This window comes from Tachysurus fulvidraco, chromosome 4, assembly GCF_022655615.1.
Source record: "Tachysurus fulvidraco isolate hzauxx_2018 chromosome 4, HZAU_PFXX_2.0, whole genome shotgun sequence".
In the NCBI taxonomy this organism is placed as follows: Eukaryota; Metazoa; Chordata; class Actinopteri; order Siluriformes; family Bagridae; genus Tachysurus; species Tachysurus fulvidraco.
Window position 1 is genome coordinate 26399143 of NC_062521.1, and position 15739 is coordinate 26414881.

Here is a 15739-nt window from a genome sequence, read left to right on the forward strand (position 1 = left end):
ACGTTATAAGCATACTCTATTTTTTAAACAAGGATTAAAGGTACAGTACAACATCTGATCGGGATTCTGACAGTTATCATGGAAAAAACAGCTAATTGGGAAAAAAAAAAAATTGAGGTTTATTGAAATGAACAATCCAGTCGTTGCTAGATTGAGACTGGATCGGATCTGATGCAAGGACATAAAACATGTACAAGTTCTAATTCCACTGACTGGTGAAGTTCATGTTGATTTTATTTTCTCTTCTCCTCTTTCATATCTTCTGGAATGGCAAATGTTAACGAATTTATCCACACAGCAAATCACCAATAACACATTAGCCTTTTTTTTCAATGGATGGAAATTCAAGATGTCCGGAAGCACGTCGTCTCTGACACGACACGACACCTCAGGACATTACCACCATTTCAGAACTCAGTTTCACAAACCAGTAAATATTTCTTCTCGTTAATAATTCAGCTTCAGCAGACGGAATTATTTATCTAATACGTATTTATTATTCATATTTAAACAAGAGAGTCGCCTTTAGGGACCAGGTCTCATTTTCAGTCTCTTATTTAGTAAACACACATCCACAAAAGTGACAGTTTTACTGATTTAAAGAGACGCGTGGATTTGTGGAGTTTGAGGTCTACCTTGAGTGGAAATGGAACGCAATGAATAATGAATAGTTGTCACGATTTGCATCGAGTCCCGTCTGATTATTCTTCTTCTTATTTTTTTTTTATCGTGAAAATGGACAACCGAGTCAGAAAGGTAAGTTAATGCCCAAAATCTTGTCCTGGTTGAGCTTTTTATAGTCAGACACTGGTCAAAAATTCATAAAGGTTTCTTTACTATCTGATCTGCATCTGTGTGCAAATAGGAAAAGTTATAATGAGGAATTGAAAGAGATTTAATGCTTATATTCTTAAAATGTCAGACAGCCTGGGGAATCCCTTTGTGTTTATACTTATACACACATATCCACAAATAGAAGACAAATTTTAATCACCAAAAGATGGAGAAGTCATCCATTCATTCATTTTCTACCGCTTATCCGAACTTCTCTGGTCACGGGGAGCCTGTGCCTATCTCGGGCGTCATCGGGCATCGAGGCAGGATACACCCTGGACGGAGTGCCAACCCATCACAGGGCACACACACTCTCATTCACTCACGCACTCACACACTACGGACAATTTTCCAGAGATGCCAATCAACCTACCATGCATGTCTTTGGACCGGGGGAGGAAACCGGAGTACCCGGAGGAAACCCCCGAGGCACGGGGAGAACATGCAAACTCCACACACACAAGGCGGAGGCGGGAATCGAACCCCCAACCCTGGAGGTGTGAAGCGAACGTGCTAACCACTAAGCCACCATGTCCCCCAGATGGAGAAGTGGATGTATTTATTTATTTGTTTGTTTGTTTGTTTGTTTGTTTATTTATTTATTTTTTGGAGTCTGAAATCAAGAAGCTTTTATTGTCATTGTACCCATATATACAGTAGCTGACGCAGTGCATAGTGAAATGAGACAACATTTTTTTCCAGGACCAGGGTGTTACACAGAACAAAACAGAGCTAAGGATATAAATTAAGTTGTCGTAGCCACATAAAGTGTGTCATGTGCAACCTGGTGAGACAAAAAAGACGGTGCAAACAAACAAAACAGAACACTACAGGACAAATACACAAAATACCACTGACCGCTGGGCATAAAGTAAAGTATACAATACATTGTGGTAAATGATGATGGTACATTGTGGTAAATGTGGTAGCCTAGTGGTTAAGGTGTTAAGGTTGTGAGTTCAAATTCCACATCCACCAAGCTGTCACTGCTGCAAGTCCCTTAATGCTCAGTTGTATGATGGTCTGCATTAGGGCATCTGCCAAATGTGAAAATAGAGGATTCTGAACAAAGAGAGCTCTTGTGAACATTTATAAACTTGTGTAATAGTGGCAGTTGGATGATGTAATGAAGTGTGGTGTGAAAAACTGCAATTTATTGACCATGCAAATGCAGTTCACACAGTTGAGTGTGTGTGTGTGTGTGTGTGTGTGTGTGTGTGTGTGTGTGTGTGTGTGTGTGTGTGTGTGTGTGTGTGTCTGTTCGGTAACAGTTCAGTTCTGGTTGTTGAAAAGTCTGATAGCTTAAGGGACAACTGGAAGGAAGTGCAGCATTATACCGAACCCAGGACTTCCTGTAAAAAGTAATGTGAATTCATTTGATCTAGAATTGTGCTGTGATTCCCGTGAACGTATCCGTGACCGCAATTTTTACTGGAGTTCCAACTTGTTCAGGAATGTACATTATCTTTTGTTTTATCTGAAGGTCACAAAGTGTTCATAACATACTTGTGAGAGTGACAGGAGAACGTTATGGGAGACAGGAGAGGTGAGACCGTGAGACGTCTTACTGTGTATAATAGCACCAAAATAATTCAATCGACTAAAATGATAAGTCAAATGCGTTGTGTTGTGTTGTCTTGTCTTGTCTACTGTATGTGTGTTTGCAAAATGAACACATGTACTCCTGGATTCAAGTCTTTTAACAGATAAGTGTTCTTAGTTTGTTAGAGGTGTGAATTAAAGAGTCTTTTTAGGATTTTAGAAAAAAAAATATATATATTTTTTTCTCTGTGGATTTTGTCAATAATATATTTTTTTGTTGGTTTTATTATTTTTTATAAACTTTTTTATTTTAATTAGTTGGACCTTTTCTCCTGGTGGTCCAGTAGCAGGATCCCATTATATTATTATTATTATTATTATTATTATTATTATTATTATTATTATTATTATTATTATTATTATTATTATTATTTCTAATGCTTAGGGAAAATATATACAAGAAAAATTGGAATTAGAAATGAAACAATTTCTTATTTCTCTATTTGTGTTATTCTAACCATATTTTAATATTCCTAATGCTTGGGAAAATATTAATTTTTTTCTCACTACAAACCTATGTTTTGCTTAATATTCTGAACAAGACGGACATTGATTATTTTCCCCAAACTGCATGACCTGTATTATGTTATTCCTCTAACTCTAGCACAGAAATCTGTCAGTGAGTCCATCACTAAAATGTAATGAGCTGCTTTTTAACCGTTTAATCTAACGCAACATCCTTTTTCGCCGTTTGGTGTTCAAGCAGCTGTAGGAATCGATCTCTGTGTTCATAACATCATCATGTTATCTTAGAGTTTCACTTTAATATCCTCGGGTCTGACGTGGATAAACAGCTGGTGTGTAGCGAGTAGCAGTGAGAATAGATGACATGTGGCATTTACGTGTTGTTTGAACATGCTATTTTATTTTAATCTATTTTTTTTAAATGTTAAACAGCATGTCAGCTCCTTTTTTTATCATATATTTATGGACGTACATCTATAATTTGCTTTTATATTACATTTCGAGCTCAGAGGGAAAAGGGAAGTCAAGGGAAAACAGACGACTTACGCTGAATGTGTTGACTCCGAGTGAAGAATTGATGAGGACACATAATAGAGTGATGGCAGGATGGGCGGATGGACGTGTGTGTCGCGTGTCACGGCTGCCTCGGATGGGAGTGTGTGAGTATGTGTGTGTGTATAAGTGTGTGAGTCCTGGATTAATTTTAATGCCCCACTCTGCGGGCTGCGTGTCATTCTCCCTCCTGTCGGAGAACCCGTCGAGATGACATGGGAACAAGCGCAGTGCTCGGTGGCGAGGAGCCGGGAGAAGCGGCGGTGCCGGGGAAAGCGTTTATGAAAGATTCATCACAGATGTCGCTCTAATCTGCCATGCATTGTCAGGGAGCTGCTCCAAAAGCACACACTGTAAATGGATTCTTCCCCCAGACTTCAGTTTGTCTCTGGGTAAGAGTGGCGGATGGAGAGGATGACGGCGAGGGTGGCTTGGGGGAAAAGTACATGGTGTGAGGAGATGAGGAGGAGCACTTTATGGGCTGCATTACTTCACATCCACAGAGAGATGAAAGGAGTTTTTTTATGCACAGATGGCCATGTGCAAGTTCACGTCAGGCCACCGTCGTGTGGAGCACACGTCAAATAAAGTCTCCTCTTAAAGTGACAGAGCTTCACAGAGTCCAGGAGGAAAGCTCCAAGGCTTTTATTTACACATCACTGGCTGCTGCTGCGAAATGGAAAAAAAAAAAAAAAAAAAAAAGCTAAAGCAAACGCTGGAGAAAATGAACATTACCTTCACATCCAAGTTTCTATCCAAGTTTGTGTGTGTGGCACATGCAAATGCAGGTCAGTTTATTAGGAACTGGGCAAAAACTGGGTCAGTCAATTATCTAACAGGACTAGGCGACAACTGTGGTCAGAAAAAAACAAAAAAAACAACAGGCCCGAATAACGTCACAGACTGAAAGGGGCCTGAACGATCACTTTGCAAAAAAGTACTAACACAGAAGTGCATTTAAACGAACGCTAAACAAAACACCGTGTTCGTTGGCTGCAGTTAACTGTTCTAAGATGGGACGTTGTTGGATCTGTCGAGTGACCACAACGGTCCATCTATCAGCTGTTTTCAATCTATATCTGTTTCGACATAAGGAAATAGAAATACATTTTGTGTTCAGTTTATCCATTTTATTAAAAAAAAAACAAACATTTTTTCATCTAAAAATCAAATCCTGATTCTTATTCGAAAAATCAAATCCTGATCAAATCCTGATTCACATGCTCCCATCTTTGAGAAGTCATCTGTCTGTCTGGCTTTGGCTCTGTCTGTCTGTCTGTCTGTCTGTCTGTCTGTCTGTCTGTCTGTCTGTGGCTCTGTCTGTCTGGCTTTGGCTTTGGCTCTGGCTCTGTCTGTCTGTCTGTCTGTCTGTCTGTCTGTCTGATTCTTATTCGAAAAATCAAATCCTGATCAAATCCTGATTCACATGCTCCCATCTTTGAGAAGTCATCTGTCTGCCTGGCTTTGGCTCTGTCTGTCTGTCTGTCTGTCTGTCTGTGGCTCTGTCTGTCTGGCTTTGGCTTTGGCTCTGTCTGTCTGTCTGTCTGTCTGTCTGTCTGTCTGTCTGTCTGTGGCTCTGTCTGTCTGGCTTTGGCTTTGGCTTTGGCTCTGTCTGTCTGTCTGTCTGTCTGTCTGTCTGTCTGTCTGTCGGTCTGTCTGTCTGTCTGTCTGTCTGTCTGTCTGTCTGTCTGTCTGGGTCGTACTCTGCAGAGACATGACTCTCTCAAACTGTAAGATCCACATATAAAATGAATAAAATACCAATCGCACCTCTCAAAACCCAAAGCTTTAAATTATATTGTTAATGTTAATGTTAATGATAATGATATTGTTTATCATTCTAGGTCTTCCCTTCCCTAGAGGCTCTGGCTGATGAAAGGCAAGGAGGTAACAGCGAGGTGAATCAGAATCATCAAAAATGATGTTGTCATACAGTATGCTTAGTGTTGTGTTGTGTTGTGTTGTGTTGTCTTCTCTACTGTATGTGTGTTTGCAAAATGAACACATGTGCACCTGGATTCAAGTCTTAAAAGCAGGTCCTCAAGGCTTTTAACAGATAAGTGTTCTTAGTTTGATAAAGGTGTGAATTAAAGAGTCTTTTTAGGATTTTAGAATATATATATATATATATATATATATATATATATATATATATATATATATATATATATATATATATATATATATTTGTCAATTATATATTTTTTTGTTGGTTTTATTATTTCAACTTTTTTATTTTAATTAGTTGGACTTTTTCTCCTGGTCGTCCAGTAGCAGGATCCCATTCCCTAATGGCTCTGGCTGATGAAAGGCAAGGAGGTAACAGCGAGGTGAATCAGATTCATCTCAGAACCCGGAGTCAACACTCGTCATGGATTGTACCGCTTTGATGTCGGACCTCGTGCACTCGTCCTCGCTCTTACGCTGATAAAATGTGTCTTTTTCCTACTTTTCTTTTTATTCTTCTCTCTTAGCACAAGTGGATCATAAAGGAAGTAAACAGTCCAAAAAAATGGAGTTGGCTCCTGTTTTTGTTGTGTCCATGTTCAGTATCAGATATCTTTGTTATATCTCGCTCCACAGCGGTGGTTAATACGAAGCTTTTATTGAAGTAGACACTCAGAACATTAAGGATTTATAGACTTTTAGAAGTATTTCTGTTTTTATCCAGCCTACTAGGGTCAAGATATTCCTAAAAAATATATTATATATTAGTTATATAAAAACATACATATAAATATATGTTTTTCCACATAAATGTTTGTATCTTCAATGTTCAAGTCAATGATAAAAAGTCAAATGGAACTCAAACCAATTTCTGCTGTCTGTGATCCAGAAAGTGCAAATATATCAAATAATATGCAAAATAAAAATAAAATAAAAATAAAACTAATAAAATCACGGCTAAAAAAAAAAAAATCAAATCAATGGAACGCACCATAAAAAACGGCAAAATTGAGGTAAATAAAACAAATCAGTAGAAACCCCATAGCAATCATTTATAAAGCGCCAGTGATCCGTGGCAATTTGGGTTCAGGCATCTGTGATATGATGGACTAACTTGCGCAAAGTTTGTTATATTTATAGGCACTAAGTTGGAGATATCATCAATAATAACCAAGTGTGCCACTTAATTAGCTGAACTCTTCCCTTGTTTCAAAGCCTCACTGCTCAGGAAAAAGCTCGTGCCTTCCCCGAGTGCTGAATGATGAAACTGGAAGCAGGCAGATGGATTCCTCCTCCCGTCTCTATGCATAATCTCTCTCGCTCGTACCATGAGGCTGATGAGACGGGACACTTCTCAGTCGACCCACCTCACATAACACTGTTCCCTCAATTTGACTCGAATCTAAAATTCACTTTCCTCTCCGTATGTCTCGTCACACGTCTCCTCGTGCATCTCTTCCCTGCTTCTCAATTAAAGAGAAATGAGCAGCTTGTTAGGTGGAGGAAAGAAAAACAAGGACTCAGAAGGGGAAAAAAATGAGAAAGGAACGCCTAACGTGGTTTGAACGTCAGCTTCGATTCGGCGTGCTGACTCAAAACTAAACACGACTCGATGAATTATTTGGACAGCGCGAGGTGGAAAAAAGATACCGAACAAGGAAAGGGGAGAAAATGACATTGCTATTCATCTGTCTGGTTGTCAGTGAGCTGAGAAAGCAAAAGATGTGCGAAGAAAACTTCAAGTGCATTCACTCAGCTCCCCAGAGCAAAAGCTACCACGCTTCAAACAAAGTAAACAAGTCATTTTCTCAGATGCTCACTTTAGGGTTGCTGCAGGCAAAAGCTGACTTCCTTTGTCAGGTGGCACCGTGGAACGTTTTTATCCCACGTTGGAGGAGATTTGTGAAACAGTGGCAGGAAATTCCCATTCTGGAGACCCCTGGGAAAACTCGCAGTGATTCACGGAATACCTGATTTTTACAATCTTAGCATTAACAATGAAAGAATCTGCTGCTGTAGAGAATGTTGTTGACGCTTGTTTTACAAAATGCACGAGTAAATGTCTGCTCTGTCTCTCTTGTGCACAATGGGGCATTTCTACTTCCTCACTATGATGGTACTATTTTTGGTGGGATGCACCTATTTCCAGGGATTTCAGAACAGCGTAACAGATATTGCGTCATCGGGTGGGCGTGGCCAATTTAATAATCTAACCCTAACCCTAACCCTAGTTTTTGGTTGTTTATTTGTTTTCCAAAACAGCTTAACTGTGAGATAATAATGCATAATAGATATAAAATATATAATCTACCTGTATGACTGTTTTGTCCATCATTATTCATCGTAGTACGCTCTTTTTCTGAAACAGGGCGTTTTTCCAAGACCTCCAGAAACACGCCCACTTTTCGTTGTGGTAGCGAAACCCATGGAATTTAGTGAATGCCTCTCTGAGATGCCCCAAGTGCTTGTTCATAAGCAGCTACAATTTTACAGCATTATCTAAAATCACTTAAATTCATTGTAAGGTTTTCAACAGAGGGATAACACACATCTCACACTGAAAGTCAAGAGTCCTGACTTATTTACGTATCCAACGGCTGAATTAGACACTAGTGTTGTGGTAAACTGGATAAAGTTACCCACACTAAAGAAACCCACACTTCATACAATCAAAAACAAACAAACAAACTCACAAATTCACCTTACAATTCACCTTACTTACTTCATACATAAAAAATCATCCATAACGCAATAAATGTGTTTGTAATACAAAAAAAACAACATCTGTAAAACACACAAGCAAGAAGCATTTGCAATATACACACAAACAAGCAAACAAACAAACATCTGAAATATCTAAAACACACAAACAAATAAACAAACAACATCTGCAATACAGAAGCAAAAACAAACATCTGCAATATAAAAAAAACAGAAACAAACAACATCTGTAATAAACATAAACAAGCAAAGAAACAAACATCTGCAATCTAATTAAACACACAAACAAACAACATTTGTAATACACATAGACATGCAAAGAAACAAACATCTGCAAAGTAAATAAACACACAAACAAACAACATCCTTAATACACACAAACAAGCAAACAAACATTTACAATGTAAATAAACACAAACATCCTTAATACACACAAATAAACAAACGAACAAATGTTTACAGAGTAAATAAACACAAACAAACAACACCTTAAATAAACACAAACCAACAACATCCTTAATACACACAGACAAGCAAACAAACATCTAAAGTACAAATAAACAAACACAAACAAATAAACACACAAACAAATAAGCATATTTCTATTATGATAAAAAGTATATCATGAAAATTTTATCATGTTAAATGAAACCATACAGAGATGAAATCTATGACTTTTGTTTAATTCCCAGTATCTGTAAGATGTCATGTATCATTTAATGTATACATCTGTGTAACATAATTATTGCTAGGTTGCGTGGTGAACAAACAATCCAGCAAACAAACAAATGAATGAATGAATGAATGAATGAATGAATGAATCAATCAATGAATCAATCAATCAATCAATCAATCAGTCAGTAGCAGTTATGGAAGGAGACTCATTTGTCAGTGAATCTGAACCATTCTGGTACATAAAAACATATTTCTTGAATATTCCTCAACATTAAAAACAGCCAAAGAAACAAAGAAAAGAAATAAATTGTTGTTGCATCTTCTTACACATCAACCTTATATAACACACCGTGCTGAATAAATCAGCACGGTGTGTTATATACCAGCTACGTGTGCTGGTAATGCCAAACTAATCTGTACCAGTAATCGTATTTCAATTTTCATTGTTAATGAAACTCATCAATCGTTCTCGAGGAGTTAGAGCGGTAGAACCATTGCTAGGGTATGTTTCTGTAACACAAAACCTCTGCTCTCAGCACATTCAGTGAAACACACCAACAAACATTGCGTTTCTCTCATTTTGATGTTACCAAAAAAAAACAACAAGAAAAAAAAAACAAGCCAAGCTACTGTACATACTATCTCACTTTCAAATGCAAATGGAGCTCATTAAAAAGTGTAAAGCAAATTCATTAACACTCCAACCAGCAGAGTTTATTGATTTCTCCACCTCTGAACCCTAATGCACCCTATAGGCAAGCGAGATTTATTGGTGTGTGTGTGTGTGTGTGTGTGTGTGTGTGTGTGTGTGTGTGTGTGTGTGTGTGTGTGTGTGTGTGTGTGTATTGAAACGGTGTGGCTGAGAGGAAGATCAGGGCTCTAGCTTTGGGCTCCAGCATGTGGAGAAGTACGATTTACATAGAGCATTCTTTTTTCTTTTCTCTGCGATGCTTTGTTATTTCTCTGAAAGCTTTGAAGCTTTTTTCATGAATCCTTGACGGTTTGCGAGCGTCACGGTGAGCTGAGAGAGATTTCTGGGTTTCCTTGTGCCTGAGAGATGATGTTTGGTTCACGTCTCGATTATAACTGTGCAGTTTTTTCTGTTTGCAGGCTTTCGGTGTTACAGTAAACTTCATAGTATTTACAGTAGTCTGTCTGTTTTTGAGCCACTTGTGTGAGTGAGTGTAAAACGGTGCTGCCCTTGTCATTAGAATAAAGAGGAGCCACCGCTGGAGTGTTTAATGATCATGTATCACACACAAGGCTTGAGCTTGTATCTGTACTGTACCATCATTAAGCGAGTCTACACAGAGGCCAGGACTGGAGACAAGTCTCTAATCATCATTCTGTAACCATAACTGCTGCTCTACATGGCTCTTTGCCTTCAGTTTGTCATTATTCCAGGTGTAAAATGGTTGCCAGAAATAGGTTGCAGTGCTTAATTAGCTGTCAGTGTAACAGAGTGCTGGGATAATATGCCCTTATTTATTTATTTATTTATTTATTTATTTATTTATTTATTTATTTATTTATATTTTATCTATCTATCTATCTATCTATCTATCTATCTATCTATCTATCTATTTATTTATTTATTTATTTATTTATTTATTTATTTATTTGTACAGCAAGCCAGCATTTGTTTTAGTGCTTGTACAGTAGGTACTCATGAGTAGTCTAGATCTGGTTAATATTATACAGTATATGCACATTTTATGTTATATGAACACTTGTGGACTCACTGTCCACTTTAATAGGAACAACTTTACACTTGCTCCTTCATCAAATTACTGTACAGTATACATTAAGCCATTTACGTAGCGGATACAGGTCTATAATCTAAGATAATGTGTCCATCAACAGGCATCACACAGCATGTGGACAAATTTGGATTTTGGTGTTTTGTTTTTTACTTTGTCGAACCGCACTCTTAAAAGAAAAGGTTCTATGGAGAACCTTAAAGGGTTCTATCGTGTGTTTTACAGTATATGTGGGTAAAAGCAGCGGAGGTTCAAATGTTTAAGGCTCTGGGTTGTTGATCGGCGGATCGGGAGTTCAAGCCCCAGCGCTGGCCCTGCACTCTGACCCCAACCTCCTCAGTTGGTACAGTATATGCAAAGAAAAGCATTCCAATGTGCTGTAATGTCAATGAGGGGATAATAAAGGCTTCCATGCCCCCATTTTAAGATTTGCTATATAGAATAGAAGCCTTTATATAAAACCCTGAATGAAAATACAAATTCTTTTACAGTGCAAGAAAGAAATAAGAAAGATTATTTCAATATATAGCTGAATCTTGTAAAAATTTGAAAAATGCTAAAGTTTAGCCCAAAAGAGTTCTATTTAGTCGTTCCATAAACACAGGTTTTTAAACAAAACCTCTATTTTTTATTTTGTAAAAGTGTGGTAAAGTAAATATCTGCAAATTCCAATGAGCCTAAAAACTTAAACATGACTATATCGTATTGTACTCATTTACAGTATCAGTTTATCAGAGCAGTCTTTTGTAATCAATAGTATAACCTTTGCATTGTCTGCTGTATAAAAATCTCAACCTTACACAGATACCTATGATTTCTCAAAATTCCCAAACTAAATAGAGCAACATCGCGTCCGTCTGCTGGGGCACACGCTCGTGAACCCAACAACACTCAGGAGGAATCAAAATTAACACTCTTACACCTTGTCCATGTTCTTCCTCCACCCTGTGACCTCCATTCGTCTTTTATAAGATCCCCAGTTTTTCTCCCAGGACCACATTTTTTTTTGCTTTCCCTTTCTGTCTTTTTCCTATCCTGTTTTTTTTCACTGTAAAAATGTAATGGAGAAAGAATAGGAGAAAAGAATTTGGTGAATGTGTTTTTTTGTGTGTGTATGTGTGTGTGTGGGGGGGAGAGAGAGAGGGAGAGAGAGAGAGAGAGATAGAGAGAGAGAGAGAGAGAGAGAGAGAGAGAGAGAGAGAGAGAGAATGCTCAGGAGATTACACAGGTGTTACAGCATAGTGTCATTAACATTTTAGTCCCCAGAATGTGGTGTCCATCATGACATCGACGTGATAGCTGTCAAAACTCAACACATGCCAGCTGCACATCCATCGTATTTTCCCACGACACGCAAACAGACAGCTGGCATTCAGCAAGCCCTTCGGACTTTGGTACAAATTAGATTATTTCGTCTTAGTGTTTGAACTGGAAGAAATCAAAGGACATCCATCCATTTTGTTTATTTTACACTTGTTTAATTCTTTCTTCATTTATTTTTGCTTTAGGAGGTTAGCGAAAGACACTGAAAGTTTCATGATCCTCTTTATCCGGGTCGGGCTCGTGTTGGATCCGACACTTTTCCCAGGAAGTCTGGGTGTGGCATGGAAATACACCATGTATGGAACAGTATGTCAGTCCAGTGCAGACATCATGTCTATGGCAAAAAGAAAAAAAAAAAGGCTTGGAATTTACTTATTCATATTGTATTTAAAGCAATAGTTGCAAACTCCAAGCAGCGATCATAGGGGTCCAAGCACTAAGGGCCCATAAAACAAAATACGCAAATCACTTTTCTAAAACAACGTTGCCCCTATAACGTTGCCCCTATTTTGTAGGTCTTAAAATACTATTCTGATGCAGCCTATACAACATAACCTAAAAAAAAAAAAAAAACACAGTGACCGTTACAGTAGTAATGAGTCAATCTAAGATCATTTATTTGATGCATTGTTAGTTTTGTTAGATAAGTTGTATTACTTTGGTCTAGTTGTCTTTTGAAACCAAATATCTGCTATTTATGAAAAGAATAAATTCACAAACACATGCTTGGTTGCAACACCCTCTCAAATATCAATACAAAATGCTCTGGATTCATTACAACCCTTTATAAAGAATGTTTTGGATGTTTTGTTTAGCTCAGGCAGAATATCATTAGACTGAACTTGGATGGAGTTTGTCAGAAGAGAGCACAGTTTTAAGTGCTATGCCAATAGAAGTGAGTGAAGCTTAAAGATTTTTCATTTCAGCCAATACATTGAGATCTTCCAGTGTCTTCACTTATAAGGATATGATGCTAGACTTGACCCAGATCCAAGTATTTTTTTTAAATAATACTTGAAAAAAAAAAAAAAAAAACTAAAATAGCAACCCATTCCAGCCTAAAATCCTTTTTTTTATCTCCACCTATTGGACATTCATTCATTCATTCATTTTCTTATCCAAACTTCTCGGGTCACGGGGAGCCTGTGCCTATCTCAGGCATCATCGGGCATCAAGGCAGGATACACCCTGGACGGAGTGCCAACCCATCTCAGGGCACACACACACTCTCATTCACTCACACACACACACACACACACACTCTCATTCACTCACACACACACTCTCATTCACTCACACACTACGGACAATTTTCCAGAGATGCCAATAAATCTACCATGCATGTCTTTGGACGGAGGAAACCGGAGTACCCGGAGGAAACCCCCGAGGCACGGGGAGAACATGCAAACTCCACACACACAAGGCAGAGGCGGGAATCGAACCCCCAACCCTGGAGGTGTGAGGCAAACGTACTAACCACTAAGCCACAGTGCCCCACCTGCTGACAGGAATAGGTACTATCCTGTTCTATATAACAGCTCGACACTACGTTTTAAAACTGCATATAGCTGAATGAACATGTAAAATAAGCTCTAACTGATAGATGGGTTTCTTGTATTGGTAAGTTTAGTACTAAGACCAGAGGATTTTGACAGTATATGACAGGCTTAATCCCCAAAGCCCCACCCAAATGGTACACATTAAAATGATCTTCATCTAGATGTCCTAACAGCTGAGGCACTGGCAGTGTTCAAGCTATGTCTAAAGACTTACCTATTCCTAAAATACTTCAACTTAAGAACTTTGCATCACCTCCTGAAAGTTATTGTGTTCCTAGTCTCTGGTCTAGTGAACCAGCATCATAAAGCACGGGATGTGGTAGCTGTGTAGTTAAGGTGTTGGATTACCAATTGTAAGGTTGGGAGTTCAAATCCCAGATCCATCAAGATGCTACTGCTGAGCCCCTGAGCAAAGCCCTTAACCCTTAATGTTTAAAATGAGATATAATGTAAGTCACTCTGGTTAAATACGTCTCCAAAATCCTATATAAAAATCCCAGACCTGAGTCTAGGGAAAGCCAAGCTCAACTGATTAAACAGGGGCATCAGAGACTGTGGGACAGGGGAAAGGGCCAGCAGGAAGTGGAATGGAGTTTGTGGTCCCAGTCTCTGGGATGTGGGAAAAAGTTAGAAGGATTTGGGGAAGAGTCAGAAGGTATTGGAAAAAGGGCCAGTTGAAAGTTAAAAAGAGTTTGTGGAAGGTAGTGAAAAGTATATGGGAAGTTAGAAAAAGTCCGAAAGCATTAGGGAAGAGCAAGTGGGATGTGGGAAAGAGTCGGAAAAGAGACAGAAGGAATTGGGAAAGGGCCAGTGAGATGCAGGGCACATTTTTTTGAGGAAGTGGGAACAGGTTGCTATGGTTTAGAAGGAATAAAATAAACACCAGCTCTTTGTGGATACGTTTGGACACCCCTGGTATAAGTTATATGCAACCAGAGATGACATACTAGCTTTAAGAAAAAAATCAGTAAATCATCTACCAACCATCAACAACCTGTCAGTAATCAACTAAGCAAGTCATTTGAAAATAAAGCTGTATATTATCCAAAAGAGATATCGAAATATCACATGAAGAAGCCAAAACTGGGAAAGGAGAAAAAAAAAATACAGGAATCTCTTTAAATATTATCCTTAATTCATGAAGCCCTTCTGAATATGCACGCTTGTTTATTAACCTTTATGTTAAATATCTGAGGTACAAGGGCAACATTAAATATTTAAATATGCACTAATCCTGTAAAAACTGAACAAAGCTGAGCTTACATGAACCTATAGTAATATATGTAGATATTTTCCTTTACCACAGGAATATTTTCTTTCTCTGTCTTTCGGCATGTAAATGTATTTATCGACAGAAAATTCAACGCTGGTTTGGATAAATACCGAATGTCCGAAATGTAAAATGATAAAAAATGAAAGAATAAAAATGAAAATATATAAAAAAATAAAAATATACAAAGCATAGAATCTCAATACAATTACACTAAAAATAAAATGAACAATATAGGTGGAAAAGGGATGAAAGTATGAGGAGAAAATATAAATATGTATATATGAATGCAAAGGGGAAAAAATACATAAGTACAAGTTTAATTAGAACACGATAAGCAGAAGCCTCACACAGTACAAGTGTTTTAACTTGTCTTGTTTTTCAGTTTTTCATCAAACTGGATATCGGATCGTGTTTTAGAAGACGAGAAAAACGTCTGCACGGTAGTTCGACTGAAATGAAATGAAATGCAAATGTATTGCAGGAGCTTTGCATTTGTTATCAGCCATAAATCGCTGAGGTAAAGTAATTAAGAAGATCCTCACTAATAATATTTTAATATCTTCAGGCAAAACTTCATTATCCATTTCTCTCTCTCGCTTTCTTTTTTTTTCTTTTTTCTTTTTTTTATACACCTTGACTTAAACCATTATTCTAAGATTAAAGCCAGTTTAACATTAGGAACCCTAATGTTCTATTAAAACAAAGTTAATCAATGCAACGACTTTGCAAAGCTCTTACCGTATATTAAAAACCATGCCGAAAGACAGAGAAAGAAAATATTCCTGTGGTAAAGGAAAATATCTACATATATTACTATAGGTTCATGTAAGCTCAGCTTTGTTCAGTTTTTACAGGATTAGTGCATAATTAAATATTTAATGTTGCCCTTGTACCTCAGATATTTAACATAAAGGTTAATAAACAAGCGTGCATATTCAGAAGGGCTTCATGAATTAAGGATAATATTTAAAGAGATTCCTGTAATTTATTTATTTTATCTCCTTTCCCAGGTTTGGCTTCTTCATGTG

At 37.7% G+C, this 15739-nt stretch overlaps 1 long non-coding RNA gene across 3 annotated transcripts; it reads left to right on the plus strand.

The window, feature by feature from the left end:
• The first annotated feature begins 2024 nt into the window (after window positions 1–2024).
• On the plus strand, window positions 2025–5943 carry LOC125141079. 3 transcript variants are annotated; one of them, XR_007140442.1, is made up of 4 exons: window positions 2025–2380; window positions 3411–4241; window positions 5298–5351; window positions 5699–5943. It is a non-coding gene; the product is annotated as an uncharacterized LOC125141079 (long non-coding RNA). The 3 variants fall into 3 exon arrangements; XR_007140443.1 differs by having other exon boundaries at window positions 3411–3560; XR_007140441.1 differs by lacking the exon at window positions 5699–5943 and having other exon boundaries at window positions 3411–3560; window positions 5298–5540.
• Window positions 5944–15739: the final 9796 nt, after the last annotated feature.